Here is an 18,643-nt window from a genome sequence, read left to right as displayed (position 1 = left end):
CATGAGATGCTGAAACCTGAAATATATTTGTTCACCATTGAAAACTGCAGAAATTGCACAGAAAAGAGTACGGTGACAGGCTCAGATCTCAGATCCCTTCCCACCTCCATCCATAACCACAGCTACCAGGACAGGAGGGCTCCACTTCGCAGCCCAGGCTGGCCGCAGCTCCTAAACTTGCTCTCTCCATCCACAGCCACAAGCCCCGTGCTGCGGTTCACGCACCATCCCAGGGCCCAGCTGCAGAGCTGACTCGCAGTCCAAGCCCCAGGCTGCAAGAGGACCACTAGGAATCGGTGAGTTATGCCAGCAATACATAGGTTTTCTGCCTCTGAGCCCACATAGGATGCAAATCACAGCGCTAGCCAAACCCCAGGATCTGCCTCTCTCCAACCTGACACTCCTGTGCACTGGGTTTTTTTAATTAACCTTGGAACAGCAAAGGGTCTTTTTTTTTTTTTCCTTTTTGCCAAACACAGCCATATTTTACAGGGATGGTGACAAGCTAATTAACTTAATTCTTATGACACCTCTCTCTGAGATGAGGCTAGGGTTGGCTAGCTCTGCAATGCAGTGTTGGGCTAATTAAAAAATAATTACTACTTCACCAAGGACAAGAACAAGAAGTTAATTAAAAGAATGAGGTGTAGCCTTAATGAAACTCATCACATTGTATTCATTCAGATGTCCCACAGCCAAATTCCCCCCATTAGAATATAAATCCACGCTGTCTCCTTCACAAGTGTTTGCAAATGGGGTCCCCTCTCCCCCTCCCCCCTTTCGCCCTTCCCTGGTAGAAACGATACGAATTATTTCAGGAGCAAGAGAGTAAACTTGGGCTGAGATTTCACATGCCCTCAGGGGCTGAAGGATAAGATATGATCTCCAAATACTATCTGGGATTATTTGCAGTACCTCAAAAGCCATGTGCTGCATGGGGACTATACCATTTCTTTTTACCGAAGTCCTGTGGATAATTTGGGAGCACAGTGGTCCTCCACCACTGCAGCCAGTCAGAGCACGCCTCCTTCCAGACAGCATCCTGAAACAGTGGAACATGATGCAGAATAGGAGATCTCCTTGGGGAAAATGAGGTTTTACCTGAGTAAAATTGACCCATGCTCCAGATTCAGACCTCTTGCTACATCACTGGACAAGCTGATATAGTAAGCAAGCAAGCATTAGCTAGGGATGAAATCCCGCTCACGAACAGTTTGGTGTTTCAGGTTGACTTAAGTCCTTCGCAAGTCCAGGTCAAATACCTCTAATGCATCCATCACGGGAAAAAACTGAAATTAAATTTCAAATGGTAATTCACTTCTAAATGAGAGGCAGGTGCCCCAGAGTTGAACTATGCTAAATTTTCCAGAGGTAACTTCATTCTTTTAAATATATTTTTTTTAAACCAGAGTGTTTAGCCAGGAGTTAAAATGTGTTTGGCAAGAATATTTACTTTTTTGATGAGGATAAAAAACGACGAGGGATCAGACCAAAACAAAGAGGGTTTTCCCCATATTTTGGTGCCATCACTAACACAAAAATATATTTTGCAAGTCACAAACTGCATCCCCATTTATATACGAAGGTACTGTCCCTATATATATGTCTCATCTTAGACATATACCAGCTCGTCTCCCTTCTGGCATGCAAGCCACAGAGGCTCCCCCAGCACCCACCCCCAGTCCAGCTGAAGCCAGTGAAAGGTCCAAGGGATGCTCAGATTTCTCAGCACTTGGTGCATCCCCTCAGGGGATGACTGGTCACTGCTGGGAAGCTGCGAGGATGCAAGCGATCCCAAGCATTAGCTGGATGCAGCAGAGCAGGTCTGCTCAAGCAGTATTTCAAGAGTTTGCTGGGCTTGAGAAAATTCAAAGTTTGGAAATGATGGGGGCATGACAATAACATTCCTTGGCTGATCCCCAGGACAGCACAGAAGATGACAGCACAAGTGTCCTCACACATGTCACTGGCATCTGAAAGAGTATCCAAGGGCAAAAAAAAAAAAACATAAAAGGCAGAGAAAAGCCAGTTTCCTGGCCCTGTTCATTACACACCCATTAACAGCAGTGGGATCGGCTGCACTTACAACCCTGAGCGCAGGAGTCACCTGCGTGAGGCACAGTGCTTTTTCCAGGATGGATCCAGGAGTCCTCAGTGAAAGAGAGGACAATACAAAGACACAACCAGACCGGCCACGCTACTTAATGAGGAACTAGAAAGACCTTAAAACCATGTATTAACAAATGAGACATGAGACTGAGCAGACCAGCGCATGAGGCATTGACACGGAATGAGCCTGTGCAGGTGACAGCTCTCTGCGAACGAGGGGAGAAACTTCATCTGCTGGTGGGATCTGTTACTTGAGCACATTTAACTGCTGAAACTCCCAAAGGAAGAAACAAGGTGAAGGGAAGAGGTGGGGGGAATGGAGGGGTCCTTACACTGATGGCATCATCTTCCTGCACACAAGACACCACAGCTGCAGCAGACACAAGCTGCCCTTATCCAGCCTATGCCTCTTTCCAGTTTTCAGGGTCCAGCAACCACACCAAATACTCAGGCCTCAGCAGGGAGCAGGCATAGCTCTGCCCGGAGCCCAGCAGGTATCTCCACTTTCAAACATCTGCAAGGCCCACGTGAGGACCAGAGGGAGATCAGATGTAACTTCTCGCTGGTCACTGAACAAGAGCTAAGCAATCTCACTAATTTACATCATTACAAAAGGGAATCTATTCAGATTCAACTGATATTATACCATCAGTGCTTGGTCTAGGCTTTCTGGACCTGCAGTGGAAGTATTCCCTGTGACAATCCTGCTTCTTTCTTGTCTGTCCAGAGCTTTCCCTGAAGGGTGAAATTTCATATTCAAGCCACTTGACTCTCATACAAACACTGTCTACTTCTTACCACTTCTGTATTCCTCAACAAATTTCTTCTCTCCCGTCTAACACCCTTTGCTCCCTGGAAAGAAGCACAACTACAAAAGCAGCAGTTTTGCAGCTACACACATGCAGGTGTCTGGACGTGTATCCACACGGTCTGATAGACATATGCATGTAGACTGTGTTCAGATGCATGCAGGTATGCATGTGCCTATACCAGGTGGGTTTAAGTAACATCTTTATGCTTTCAGCTGTACCAGTTTGCTGCAAAGGAGGTCAGCTAAGCCCACCCTCCTTCAGGTGCCCCTCTGAGAAGGCTTTTTGCTAGAGGAAACACCAATCCCTAACACTGTTCATTTTGGGTACTTGCTGATCATTTATATTTCTTTAAAAGGGCTTTCACTTCAATAGCTCCAGAAACCAAGGAAGATGAAACAAGTTTCCCAAGGTCATTCAGCCAGTGTCCTCCAAACTGAAACCCAGCTTAGGATGCTATCAAAGAGCTCAGACCCACAGGGGTCCTAGACTTTTTGAAAGGTTCATCCACAGATCTTTCCTCATTTCAGGCTGTTTCAATCCAGCAGATTTACTGGCTTCAGTAGACTTACCAGAGTTACATCAGTACAAGTAGGAGCAAAACTATTTGCATCCCTCTGCCACAACAGGCTCACAGGAGGCTGAGCACCTGCGGTCTGAGCAGCACGGCCCAGTGGGTAGAGAGTTAGGACACGGGAAGACTCTTCCCCACTCTTTAAGGATTCACACTCTGGCCTCTGCAAAGTACCTCTATGTCCCTAGTTAGTGTCTATGAAGCAGAGCCTACAGCATTTAATTTTTGACATCTCCAAGGAAAGGCTGCCCTAAAGTATCGCTATCAGCACAAGCAAAACACCGCAGTATGAGCAGCTTTGCACTTCTGTTGTCTTTGGTGTGAAGTTAAGAACTGCTCAAGCCTACAAATTCAACAGTTCAAAAACAGAGCCTATTTGAAGTCATGGCTTCAGCTGAGGAATAGGAAATTCAAGTGCACACCTCAGTACAGTTCAAGAAATTAGTATTTTGTTGCACTTCAAATGGGATGACAATGCAAGAAGTCAGCCAAAGCACCTTGGAAAAGCCCAGTGGTGATTATGTGAGGGGGGAGAAAGGCTGCACAACTTTCAGTCTGCTTCAGCACTGGGTGGGAAAATCCCCAATTAAACCAGAAACACAGTACCTGTAGTCATCAGGCGAGAGGAAAAAATAGCCAGGAATGCAAGTAGAGGAAATTGATTCTTGGTGCAATCAAGTGTCTTCCTTCCTCCGCTTTCCTCCTCAAATATGAACTGATTTGTTTTTTTTAAATTCAAGTTCACCACAGGTTGTAAAATCTCTCAGCAGACCTGGCTCCCATGACCTGGTTTGTATTGTCCCATTTGGATCGAGGACACCAGCAAGAAAAGTCAGTTCATAGACGGGAAAGAACCAGTTTGAAATCCAACCCTTCATCCAAAAAAGGAGTATCAAAACAATTCAACATCAGAACACCCGAGTGTAAGCATTAGTGCTAGATGAAGAGATTTCTATCCCATTTTGCTCTGTGACAGTACTAAGGGGAAAGCTGTTCTTGCTTTGGACAAGGTTTTTGTGTGTCTGCTCTTCCAGTAAGCAGAGAGCAGCAGCGTCTCTGCTCCCAGCAGAACAAGTCCTCTGCAGGTCCACTGCTGATCTGCTGCAGTTTGTCAGGTCCCAGATGCACCAGCTCTCCATTTCATTCTTTCTGGACATCCATACTTATCTCTGGGAAGGGTGCAAGAAGGCCTGTACTACACTCCTTCCTAATCCCAATGAACCAGTGGTTGCTTCATGCTCTGAAGAACAAGGGTTTGTGCCATTTATTACTGCTCAAGCTGGGAATACATTTATTATCCACCCACATGTGAAAACTATTGAACCAGGACTCAGCCTGCCCATTAGCTGTGTAATCACCTGGGTACCAGGCAGGGTCAAGGTAAGCAAAGCTTTAAGGGGTTAATCCCAATGCAATATCAAGGTAAATACAAGGGCTTCAAATGAGGGAGTCAACTGAAATTATATTATAAATAAAAATAATCCTCAAATAAGCTGTTACCAAAGAGGCTAAGCTTCTGCATCCAATTTGTATCACATTCAGACAAGTGATGTTACAAAGCTGTGTCCATATATTATACAATTACAGGAATGTGGCTTTCATTACATGATTAAAGCACTCCTTGTTATGACACAGCCCATACTATCAACAGATGTTGGGCCAGCACATACCGCAGTCCTCTGCACTTTGGGTGCCACGTTGCTTCTGCTAATAGAGGCCACGCAAGGTCAGCAGGAAGCGCCTGCAGGCCCCCCGGCGTGTTGCTGATTGGGCTTAGCTTACACGAGGAACAGGACTCCCGCAAGACCCTTCCTCCCCAGCCCTTCCGAAATGCTCTCCTCCTTGTCGGCAGAAGCAAAGCAAACATAAACCAGATGGTCAAGCAGGTATTCCCAGCAAGGAAGAGAACACACTCGCATAGGATGCGAATGAAAAGGAGCTCGTATCACATAGGCTAGGCAATCTTTTCCGTGTTTTCAGGAAATAACCTATGCTCTGCAGACACATCGCTCCTCTCTCGGTCACTGACCAAAGTCAGGGGTAACTACACTGAAAACCACAGAAATTTGTGGTTTTGTTAACAGTTATCCAGGGGAATAAAAGAACGTGATTGAAGCTTCGGTAGTAGAAATAGGACCAAGCTTTGGAGCCCTAGCTCAAATGTTGACTTCTCCCTCCAAGAAAACAGGATTGGACCAAAAGCAGTCAAAAGTGAAATCCAAATTGCCCTCAAAACTGTTTTCATGTCAATATGTTCCAATTTACACAATTTCACTTTTCCCCAGAAGTTCTTATTTAGTATGTATTAAAAATACCAAAAACGTTAAGAGGATTAAAGCCCGATTTATAGGTTACACGACAGCTGAATAGTCATTTCAATATTGTTTAGATGGTTCAGATACAACTTGATTTTTTTATTTTAAATAGGCATCACAAATGAAAATATATTTGTAAGCAGTAACTTCCATTCAAGTAAAAAGCCATTTTTCAACAGCCTGAAAGGTTGTTTGGTTTTTCCCACACACACACTTCAAAACACTAATTGGTTATTATAGATGAAGGTGAGGTTCAAAACTGAGCAGAGGCAGAGGTTGGGGTTATACAAACTTGGAGACAGCCTGCGCTTCCTGCGATATCGGAACAATGCCATGAAACTCCTGGAAAGTTCATGCAATGGGAACCATTTGGCATCCTTCCACAGTAAGAAGCAGTAAAGGACAGGCTTGGATTTATATATATGCTAGATAGGGCCCTAACAGATGCCATGACCTGGAGCCATAGCCATGCACTAACAGCCATACTTCTGAATATCATATCCAATTATACTTATAGCCCCCCTTTCTCCCCCCAGCATGCTTCAGGCCTTCCAACCCTCTCTAGCTCTCCCCCACTTACAGTCCCTTTACATCTCCCTGGCCCATGCTGTTCCTCCACCAGCCCTTCAAATCCTCTCTCTACAGGGCTTTCTCCCTGCTACTCTACACCCCAAAGGCATCACTGCATGCTCCCACCAAATGCCAAGGCTTCTCTAAAGTGAAGAGAAGTTTTGAAGCAGAGGAGCCAATTTACAAGTCATCATATCCTTCAGTTGTCATTTATGCCCCTCCCCAGCTGCTCCAGCAAACAGCCCTTGTTGGTTGTGTTTTATTTTTGTGGTGCTCGTTTAGCAGCCGCATTCAGTATCTCTCCACAAAATTACACTCATTTAATTTCCCATGTGAATCTGTTGACTGTTTGCAGGAGTTCAAAACAGCAGCACTTCCACATAGTTCATGAGCACTTTATAACACATCTGTTAGGCACTGATGGGAAAGGTGCATCTGAACCACAGGCCCTTAAGTCTTCCAGAGAGTTCAGCTCACACGAAGAATTCACTTTGTTTAAATCTGCCCTAAGGAGAGGGACTGGAGAAAAGGAACAGGATTCACCATTGCCAAAATGCCTGACGTGTTAACTGCCAGCCAAAGTTAATCCAGAATCAAACAGAGCTCATTATATTTCTAATACAATCCCCTGACAGGTTCCCTCCATTTGGGCCACAAGACAGCCCCAGCTCCTCACCACAGCACTGGGTCCAGATCCAGCTCAGGTTTCTAACTCCCACTGAAATATCTGCATGATCCTGGGCTTTATTATTTTAGCTTAAGCTGCACAGACTGTACAATCAGCTGTACAAGTCCCATTTTCAAATCCTATTCACCAGCACCTGAAACTGGCTCTTGATCAAAACACAACCCAAGCCCAGGTCTCACTTTTGCTGCCTTTCCCAGCAGACAGCCAATACTCCCCTCTTCAAAAGCCATTTAATCCTTCTCCAATTCTAAGCTTAACCCAAGATTTCTTCAAAGAATTAAGTAAGTATAAAACTCATACTAAATGAATAAGGATGTGCCTACCTCAAAACTGTTCAGGCACCCAGCCCTGAACATGAGCTTAGACAAGTCTGGCAACACTATCATGGAAATTCCTCGTTAAGACATACCTGCAGGATATACACTGAAAGAAAAGGTATTTTATTCATTTGTCCAAACAGTTATTGTCTCCAGGCCAACAAGCAAGCAGCATTTTGTAAGGATAGATTAGGTGGTACTTTTGTACTGTAACTGAAAATAAACTCAGTATTTTATTTCCACATGACTGCTTATTTTAAAATATATATTTATTTTTTCAAATAGGGATAAATATCTACAGACATAATATATTGTCTAGAGAGGGACAGAAATAGGTTAGCACACCACAACATATGCTAAATGACAACTATATCCCATGAAAGCACATGTGATCACGTAAGAGATCTGCACTAATACAGATAGAGAAAAGAACTGAGGATGTGTACTGTAAGAGAAGGGTGGGGGAAGAGTGTGTATAATAATTCATTTAGCATTCAATCCATCCAAGGCATTTACAGACACACGCCATTTGACAAGCTCCCTGCCAGAGCTCTTAATCCAAGAGCTGACCGACCAGCAAATGCCTCCAGTTCTGACTGCCCAGCCAGACACCTGAAAGGGGCCCAGTGCTCAAAGGGCAAGAGCTCAGTGCTTCGCAATAAACAGCCCCGTCTAAAATGTGTTGAATGAGGCATCAAAGCTGAGGCACACAACATCACTAATTGCTTGTGAAAATCTAAGCTTCAGTGCCTGCAAACACTTAAGCATATGTACAATAGGGTCCTCCTGTTGACTCTGTGGTTGGCCTTGCTTGCATATGCTGGGAAGCTGCTGCAAATGTACATGCTTGGGATGGGGGAGTGCTATTAATAACAATAATATTGAGTTCTTACATAGCCTGGGGCACATCGGAGCTAGATAATTATTCAGGAAGGTGAGTCAGGAGAAAATAACAACCTCCCTCTTTCATAAAGAGCAAATTTCAACCTGACAAATACAGTGTAGTGAAAAACAGAGGAAGTAAACGAGTCCTGAACGAATTATATATCAGAAAAACTGCAGTCATTGTGGGCAGCTCTGGGAAAAAAGTCACTGCCCAGTGGTCAAAATAAGCAAACTAAAGGCAAATACTGTGAAATCCAAGCGAGAGCAGCACTAAGTCATAAGATGCACTCTGAGTGCACCCTGTCCTGGTGCAATACCCTGTCTGCACCATTTCAGACAACGCAGAAAGGGAACAGGCAGATTCAGAAACAACTCCCAGCTAACAGCGTGAATGATATTAGTTCTGGTGAGACCATCACACAGAGAGATCACAAAAATCATGATTCTTTCATTTCAAATTCCTACAGTTATGAAACAGCTTAAAAGCAGTACACAGAATGATGCATAGCAAAGGTGAATCCCATACCCTATTTGAATTTTCTCATTATACAAAAATGGGCCTTCTAGAGGAACTGAGGCATGACACATCCACAAGAGCAGCTCTGAAACCAAATTCACCAACTATCCCCACTGCTCAACCCCAGAAGCACAGCCAGGGTGGGATCAGGGATTAACAAATAAAATACCAGGGAAAAAGCCCTTAAGACATCCTCTCACGAGCAGGGCAAATGGACCAGACACAAGAAGGGCATTTCCCACCCTGCTAAACCCTCATGAGAAGGAATTGTCCTGTTTGCAACCATTTTCACCGCCTCCTTGTAATAAATGGGAGGCAAGCTCCCAACTGCCTTGAAGCTATCAGATTTACCCCAAATTATAGAAGGCAGCTGTTGCATAAGAAACAGAGCAACAGTCCTGCGCAATGGCCACTGGATCACTTCCCCTCCCAATCTTAAAGCTCTCACAGTAAGATGAAATCATCTGGAGGTGAGTATGTCCCTCCATAGCTAAGACCTTTGAAGGATGCTATGACAGATGTGTCCACCCTCACGGGCAGAAAGAGGTCACTAGGATTCCTCATGCCTTAGCTTAGGCACTTATCTTTAGACAACATTAAGGCTTTCTCTAATCAAATCAATAACAAGCCTTAATATATCTTAGAATGGAGTGAATTGCCTTCTGGAGACTCAGGTGTTTCTCTCCACTAACAAGGAAGTCTGCAGGACCAGGCAGCAATTTCTACATGGCTAAGATCAGGTGCATTGAAGTCCTTCCTAAATGATGAAAGTTAGCAAAATTAAGTGTTCTCTGCAGACATGTTACTGCAAACATTCCTCCACTAACAACTCTTTTTGGTCTTTTCTCTACAGCATCTGGTTCTGGCCACCGCTAGCAGCAAAGTGCTAGACTCTGTGGAAATCAGATTTGACCAAGCATGGGAATTCCTGTGTACCAATAAGTTATCCTTTGATTCGTGGCATATTTCAGATTAAAGTTCCAAGGAGCTACAAGGGGACAGGGAATTCTCCATTTCAGTCCTGAGGGCTGCACTGATTTATTATTTCTGGCACCACATAGTGCATTGTTTGGTTGAGATTGGCTGTTAAAATCCATACTTACAAAATGTAATATTCCTCTGGAAATGTCCCATTCTGATTTTTTTTAAATGGTATTTTTATTCAGAGGAAGGGGCAGGAACAGTGGAATTAGCCTAGTAATGATGTTCTAAACCATTTCAGCTGGTAAATTCAGGTAGACTAATATTTTATTTCTATTTAGCCACTTATTTCTTTAGCCAAAACCAAGATGAGACCCTTGTGAGAATTCTGGCAGAATAATTAAGGAGAGATGGCCGTACCTCTTCCTAATAAATTAAAGGCAAAAATGCCAAAGGACTGGAGCATGGCTCACTCCTCAGTGTCTTCTCACATTAGCACTGCTCAATAGCTAAATAAGGGTAGCTAAATAAGAGACAATCTGAACTCCAGTATACAAGTGGGCCAGACAGAGGTTCACAACCATGGGCCCCTCCAGTGAACAGATCGGTCCAGAGCCATCTCTCCGCTGGCTCAGGAGAGACCTTGGCAGATTATGCAGGCATAGGGCCACCAAAAAGTAACTGCAGAGGTTGACAGACAGCAGAACAGTGTAAAACCAGAGTTTTCCCGAGCTGTGTGCCATACTTCCATCCTGGTTGATCATGTGCAAATCACACTCATTGCTAAGTTATTAATAACTCCTTGATTTAATTCACAGAGGCCAGATCTTCAGCTCATGCTAATCGGTGTCACTTTACTGCAGTGAACAGAGGGGATCAAGCTTGCCACAGGTGAGATCGAACCCCCCGCCTGCCGACAGCAACCACTGTCTGGGAAATCCAGGCAGGACTTTGCAGTATGGGTAAAAGGCAGTTTTTAGGAATTGGCCTCCTTTCCCTTCAGGAGAATTTATCCTCTGTTTCCCCAGAGTGACCAGAGGCCTCCACGCTCCCGCTGTGATGGAGCAATCCCATGGGGAAAGGAGCTAAGGACAAGCAGAGAGCAGCGACAGCCTGCTCTAAACCTGAGCTCGCTTTTTGCTTATCCACCGTTACAGCCTCTACCAAAGTATTTTCAGAAAGCAGAGAAATGCATCTCCTGCAAGCAGCACTGAGAACAGGTCCCCACACCGGTAACTCCCCACGGCCCGGGAAGCAGTGCTGCGCTCCCCTGCAGCCCTGGGGCTGGGGACAGCTCGGGCACCCATGGGACTGCCACCAGGCTTCAGCCCGCACCAGCGTGAGCCTCTTCTGACACCTAGTGCCCAGATCGCTCAGAGCCTGGGCCAGGGCAGCACCAGCCTCTCACCACACCGGCCTGGGACACGTCCCTCGCACAGCACCCTGGCAGCCACAGGCACCCGTGACACAGGCAAACCACGTCACCTTAATTCGTTGTGTTTCAGGGCAGTGTCAGGTTTGCAGGGTCAACTACATACGTGCTTCAGGCTACTCAAAACAGCATCCATACAGAACCTGGTTAAAAATCTCGACTCCACAGAAGTAAACTTTGCTTTTGATTTTAGCAGGGTCCAGGAACACACCTTTTCCTTGTCACTGTTACAGGATTCTCTGGGTGTAAATACTTAATGGTAATGTTCCTGGAATCACATTACCGTGAAAAAGTGTGATCCCAGAAACATTTGCATGAGACAATAGTCTGTAGCTTTGCAGCATCCAAATCCAGATGTTTCTGGTGAGAAAGAAATAGATGACCTGAGAATTAAACCCAGGCCCCTTGGCTCCCCTCCAGATGCTCTACCAGCTGCTCACACCAAGTCCCCTCTGGTCAATTACTTTACTTGATGCTTCTAATCAACAATATTATATATGTGATGCTATAAACTTTTGTATTTAATATTAGCTCATAACTCAGCATCCAAAACCAGATGTTTTTGGTGAGAAAGAAATTGATGACTTATCAGAGGACTGAACCCAGGCCCCTTGGCTCCCTTCCAGACAGTCTACCAGCTGAGCTGCAAAGCTAACCAGTTACCTCCCGCTCCCCCCGCACCGCTTCTTTTCATGAAAGGAAAAGGAAAAGGATTTCACATCTCCCAGTGCAATGTGCAGGAATACGTGAAAGATGTTTTTATAAACACTTTTAAAACAGTATAACATAACATTGCTTTGAGTCAGAAGAACACACTTTTTCCCAGAGAAGGACTTTGCAGACAAGCTCCTTTCTTTCCTAATAGCCAGGCCTTGTTGAGGGAGCTCACGTGCAACTGCATGCAGAAGAAGCATAATACACAACTAATTTAAATCTGAACTTCTTCAGCTTCCCCATGCTCTGTTGAGGATGATTATGAGACACTGTCTGCAAGGCTGCCTTCAGGACAGCTCACTGGGTCATATGATGCAGCAAAATGCATATGTTAAAGGACTTAAAATGGATTTCTGCAGAGCTGAAAGACAGAATGCAGTCACTTCTGATTTATGGAACTTTTATATGTTCCAACCACACAAAGCAGTTAAGCAAGTGCTTTACTTCAAACCCATAGCAGATGCATTGAGTTCAGTGCAACTACTCATATATTTGAAGTTAAGCGCATACTTAAGTGCTGTCCTGTACAAGGCTACGCTTGGGGGAACCCAGAGCAGAGCACAGTACTGTTCTGCTGTTGCTCAGCTACTCAGGATGCTTTATCACAGCAATCACATATTTATTTATTAAAAGGATAGAGCAGTTTTTAAGTGTATTCAGAGTTTTGTTCTTAAATTATAGCTATACAAGATATGATGAAAAGCAACTTCCATGAAAACCCAAAGCCCACAGTCTTAAGAGCTTTGTTTAGGATTAGAGACAACATCCACTACAGATAGCATACAGATCTACAAATATTTGCCCACAATTGTCAGAAACAACTGTTAAAATATTATTGCAACTGAAAGGAATCTGAAAGTAAAACCAGCATGCTATGAAAATCTATTAGAGAATGTTTTCCAACGAGGCAATTTCAGCTTCCCTAACCAATGAAGATAGTATGCCTTGTCCAAGGAGAAAGTACTTTAAGAAAATATGACTGCAAACATGCAGAGAATTGGCAGTGGTGTTCAGAGAGTTGCATTCTTCTTCTTAGTTAAGTTGACTAGATTTTAAGACCAAGGTCTTGCCTTAAGTTAACTTAATTATAACAACGTTGTGATTTTGCAAACTTCAGTAAGATACAGTATTCATTTGCTAGGGCATCTCACCATATCCAGAAAATGAAATTAGGCAAAAGCTTGGATAGATCTACAACTGCTGGAAAAACAAATCTCATCCTCAGTGAAACAGATTTCTAAATTTGGCTCTGTTCTACTCTGAAGACTGAGCATTATCTTGCCAACAATTTCACCATAATCAAAGCAGCTGAAATCAAAGCTCAAATAAAACATTCTGACTAAACTGCAGTGGCATAGATAACTTTCCATTCAAGAACTGATACCTGAAACAGTACAATTCCATCGAGTCACCTTTCACCAAAAATTTCACATCTCTCTGGTCAAATTACTTTCCCAGATAGCTTCAAGCTATTTGGGAGGATATATTGTACCAAGGCTGTTTAGCATGAAGAGCAGGAAAAGAGAATCTGCATGGTTGGAGGTGACACAGAAAAGGAGAAACAAAGATGAAAAACAACAGGCTGAGAGAGCTTAAAGGGCCAAGAGGGTAGAGCCAGACACAGGGGCAGAACCAGCAGGTCAGGGAGAAGTCCAGGGAGACAACATGTCTGGAATCAGCACAGTCAGCATCTGGGGTTGACCAGACCACAGCACATGCAAGAGAAGGGCTGAGAGCTGCAGAGCATCACAAACATTTCATTTTCAATAGCTGGCACAAATCATGTTGGGCTTGACCCCAGTGAGATACCAAGACCTGTAGAAGCTGATGAGAGACAAGGGCACTCAGTGTCTCCTTGGGTGCTGTGCATTCAGCAGGATTGGGCCTGCACAAGAGCACTGTCCAAACAACTAAACTAAAACCCTGTGACAAGAACATCGTTAATATATTTACAAAGACTAATATATTAGTGCCTGATGCACTGCTGGGGGCAAAAGCACTAACTACAGCACCATGGGAGGAGGAGGAAGGTACATAGCACAGGCAGAACACAGAAAATGATGAGCGACTGAGACTGAGCCTGAAAGCGCAGGTCTCCAGGACCAGCCACACAGCACAATGCACATGTGGCCTCTGAAGACACAACTCGCTCATCTAGTCTTCTGCAGAGGAAGTAACATTTCAAAGTTCTCAATGTCTCAGCTCTCCTCACACTTACTTCACTAATGTTACTTACCCAGCACATCTCACTGGCCCAGGATGAATTTTAAGTCAGTAGCCTTCAGCTAAGCACTGCAGTGCCTTAGTCCTCTCTTGCACCTTTTAATCCCCAGCACAGCAGTTTCAAAGTATTGGTGTGACTGATTCTGACAGACTCAACCTGTCCTAAGCAATACCAAAAATTACAACACCTTTCCAGAGTTTCCAGCCTTTTGTTTTGACAGATTAATAGACACAGATATATATACTGTTTAAAAGGAGAATTATATCAATGGCATATCACAGGGTCTGTCCATCCTGGTTGAATGGCTACTGCAATGGAGAGGAGACTTTAGACACTTGGCCCTCATTTGGTGGTCTGAGTGTTGCAATACCCATCACCTGTGGGAACTGGGACACACATAACTGCAAGAAGCCCCTTCAGGGCCCTGAAACACTCAAACATATCTACATGAGGAGCAACCAAACTGGTGGATTGTAAGTGCTGTTTTCCACGGGGTGCTCCTGCAAGTTTTTCCTCTCGTTCAGCTGGCACAGCAACACACCATCCTGTACTCAGGCATCATCTTTCCTCTTCAGCCACATGTCGAAAGGCAAGACAGCCAAGGTGTGAGAACCTGCATCCTGTGACAGCCCAAAGACATGCAAACCAACATGACTAGGTATGACTATCCAGACTATGCTGTCAACTTCCAAGTCCAAAAAAAATCCAAGACCAAATGGCAAGAAACACTGCTCTTTCTTAAGATCAAGCTTCAAGGTGTGTGGAGGAAGGGCTAATGAAGTGCAAAACAGAAACAAGCACAGTCATCAACAAGTTGAGAGAGAATGGTGTTTCCTATTTCCTCATTAGGTGACTGCATTTTCAATACCAGCACAGGCTGCCTTTAATTAACCATGATTGCACTGAGCCCTAATTTGCAAGTTGTCAGTACCAGCACTCATTCAGAGAAAATCTACACTGCCCCCCCACCCCTTTCACAAGCCTACCTTGACTCCCAGATCATCCAGGGCTTCAGAGAGCAAATTCCAGGTCTTGAACCAGATCTGAAAGCAAAATGAGACTGTCTAGTTGCAGAAACTGAAGCTTTTCAAGGGTTTGGGGGTTTTTTTTTGCATAATAAACTGATGATACACAACATTTTGCAACAGTGTACAAATATAACTCATTTTCATCTTTTCCATAGATTGTAGATTTTAGAGCACTGAAACATGCTCTAAAATACTTCCCTTAAAGCCTCCTCTCCTCCTCCCAGTCTGTTGTCTGTGGATACAACATGGACCAAGTGATCAAATCTCCTTGTGGCTTCATATATTTTTTTTAATCATTCACAGACAGGACACTGTCCAGGAAAGAGCAGCTGGAATCACAGCTGCAAAGCTCTCACTAATGTGACACCACATAATCATACTTGATAGCTGAAGAGTTCTTTGGAGGAGGAAATCACTTTAGGAGATGTACTGTAATTGAGTGGGGCTCTACCAGCCTTCTGGCACTTGAGGATTTTTGTGCTTGGCGAGCTTTTGTTAACAAAATGCAAAGTCTTCCACTCAGACAAATGCACTCAACTGACAGAGATATTTTCAACAAAAAAATAAAATACATACAGGTATAAAGCTGGAAGGCAGACAGCAAGTCTTGAAAGAGTAAATTTGCTGCTAGTCTAAGTGAAGTTACTGCACAGTCTCCAGAGGAGATTGACCCTTTTTCACCAGGAACTAAGTTGGCCCGTGCTTAGGTCTGTGTGCCAGCCACTTACACACAAAACCCACCAAAACTGAGACAATCACTTTCATCCAGAGCTGTGCCCAAACCTTGCAGCCTGCATTGACAGCTTCCCTGTGTCCTCAAGGAAAGCATGCAACTAGCACATAGCATACACAGCTGTATTTACCCCAGACACAATCTCTGTATTTACTTGCAACCAGCCTCTCTGGGACAGAAAAAACAACGAAGAAAACCAGGCTCTTTGCAAACTTGATCTTTCAGGAAGGGAGAAAAGGAGGACAGCAGTACCTGGGTCTCTCTCTTACCAGCATTTTGCTGGAACTTCAGCATGGAAAAAGCCACGGGCACGCCTGGTCTGGTCAGAGGGCTACCTCCAGCCCTGCACAGCCTCACAAAGCACCCAACTTTCCCCGCCATTTTGGGAAGGGGGAAGAACTGCTCCCGCCCCTTCCTTTAAATCCTGCAGAGCCCTGTGCTGGTCAAGCACCCCTTAACCCCTTCCTGGCTGGTCGACATCCCTGCCATCTCAGTTAGGGGGGCTCCCACGGGGCAAGTAAAGGCAGATCCTGCATTATTGCACTCTTTGGGGTATGGTCCTGGCTGGTATAGCCCAAATTCAGAGGTGCTGTGTGCTGCAAGTTGCGGGTTTGAGCTGAATTCTCCCCGTAGCTGAGGCTGTCTGTGGTTATATGTGACCCTGCCTTAACATGGGAGAGGGAGGATTTTAATCAGTAGCCTAACATTTCTAACGATATCTATAAAAATGTAGGAAATTGCAAAACGAGGACCCAAGGACAAAGTTAGGGCCCAGGCAGGCACATGTAGTTTATAGCATTACACATATATGGAGCAACCAGAGTAACTCCTGGAGTACCTGAACGTCAGTCAGTGTGTGACACCCCACAGCTTGGGGACATAACAAGTAGTACCTGTTGGGTGCAACAGAGCCAGAGGGTCACAGTGTCCCTGAACATGAGATGGACAGACCCAGGGCATGTGACAAGGGGACAAAACAGCACTGAACTGGTGCCCAAACCCTACATCACTGAGGCAGGTGATGATAGCCTGCCGAGGGAATCGCCACCCCAGCTGCAGAGCGGTGGCAGCTTTCTGCAGCATCAGGGCCCCTTGGAGAAGGGAGACCCGGGGGTGCCCTATGGAGGGGAGGCAGATAGGAAATGCACACATTTCGTGTCGGCAGGATAAGACTTACCCCTCCGTGTCTGGCTCTTCTAAGTGGTTTTGAGGTGCCTGAATAGGATGCACATAGGACAGGCTGTCTGAAGAAGGCTGTTGTTCCCGCCCTGCAAGATGAGCCCAGGCTGCAGTAAGAGCACCTGGAATTTTACTGGGACACTGGCAGGACTGGGAGGTGCAGTTGCAATCAGCTCATTCACCTAATCCACAGTCACAGCCACAGCTTAATACCTGACAACCAGAACAGAAGACAGCAAATTAATTACGACAAGATAAGAGGGATATGCTCCAACTCACTGTTCCCCAAATCAAAAGAGCAAACACTGCTAAGATTACTGGCTTTGCTTATCAGGAGAACAAGGGAAACGACAGTAAAAGTTAACCTATGTGGGAATAAAACCCTCTTCCGGCAGCTTGTCCTGAGGACCATATGTGACATAGGAATGGAGGGGGGACAGGGACAAGAGGAGGTAAGATGTGCAGTGCAAGCCCTGAAGGGGGTTTCGTCCCTGTTGTCCCAAAGGACTCAGGCTAGCACCATTCCTGCGAGACTGTGGCCTCTCTTTCTGCATACCCAGTGTCTGCGCTGAGTTAGGACTTCATTTTAAAGTTATTCCACACTCCAACAGGGATGATGCAGTCTTTCTCAGCAAAGGTTTGTATACAACAAGGTGAAATGTCTGTAAGCAATGAGACGAGATGCCTATGAGATACTGTTTCTTTTCTGTTACTGCTTCTTTCAACCTGTGCTAAGAAGCTGAACTACAGACAGAAAGCATAGAGCAAAGCACAGGCGGGTGGAGGAGCAGAAGGAAGAACGCTGAAGCCTGTACAGCAAGCAGGCTGACGCATCTTTCTTCATGATCCGTTACCTCAGCACACTGCTCAAAGGTACCTGGCTGCAAACTTCAGCTGATGGGCATGGAAAACGTGCACAGCAGGGGTGTCTCCGTGGCCAAAGGGGGAAATTGAGCCTGGCTGCAGGCAGAGCACTGTGCTCGCTCACCACATGTCCCTTGTCAGCCTGTGCGTCGGTGAGACAGCTCCCTGGGCTCTGCCACCACTGTTTTTTAAAACTTGTTTAAAAGCACATTTATTTCTTGGAAGCTTCTGAACATCAGATGGAACTAATTAAAACCAGGAGGGCTCAGGGGAGCTGGGGAGAAGAGGGAGACATGCAATTTGGTTTCCACTTCAAAGTGGTTTAGCAAAATAAAAGCACTCAGGCCCTCTAACGCAAGTGCATGCCCATGGGGAGGGGAGAGAAGGGGGCACTCAGTACTCTCAAGTGGCCACTTCCCCCCTACTTTTGCTCACCAGGCTCAAAGGAGCTGTGTTTGGATGCTGTGCCAGCTGATTAGTCAGGGCATCAGAGGTTAATTGCAGCGATTCCTCCTGTGCCCTCCCAGCAATTTTGCAGAGCGGGTGGCACTGCAGGGGGAGGAGGTGGCATCCGTCGTCACCGTCACCCACCCACACAATCCTCCCCCTTGTCTGCAGGGGTTGGGATCGCCTTCAGACAAGACAGCAACTGCTGCTGCGGGGTTTCTGGGCAAGGGTGAGGAAACATAGCCGCCAAAGAGCGCAACCACTGCCACAGCCTGGCTGTTAGAGGGCAGAGGTCCCCTGGGACAGGCCTGTGCAGT

At 45.3% G+C, this 18,643-nt stretch overlaps 1 long non-coding RNA gene across 1 annotated transcript in view; it reads right to left on the bottom strand.

Annotated features, from left to right (window-relative positions):
• The window catches only part of LOC127024149 (uncharacterized), a 113,139-nt gene extending 97,000 nt beyond the window's left edge, over positions 1-16,139 (bottom strand). The window contains exons 1-2 of the long non-coding RNA XR_007767527.1: positions 16,089-16,139; positions 15,062-15,118 (exon numbers count right to left, since the gene is read on the bottom strand). This is a non-coding gene — a long non-coding RNA (uncharacterized LOC127024149). The remainder of the gene's footprint in view (positions 1-15,061; positions 15,119-16,088) is intronic.
• Positions 16,140-18,643: the final 2,504 nt, after the last annotated feature.

This window comes from Gymnogyps californianus, chromosome 19, assembly GCF_018139145.2.
Source record: "Gymnogyps californianus isolate 813 chromosome 19, ASM1813914v2, whole genome shotgun sequence".
Classification (NCBI taxonomy): Eukaryota; Metazoa; Chordata; class Aves; order Accipitriformes; family Cathartidae; genus Gymnogyps; species Gymnogyps californianus.
This window is presented reverse-complemented; position numbering and strand designations above follow the sequence as displayed.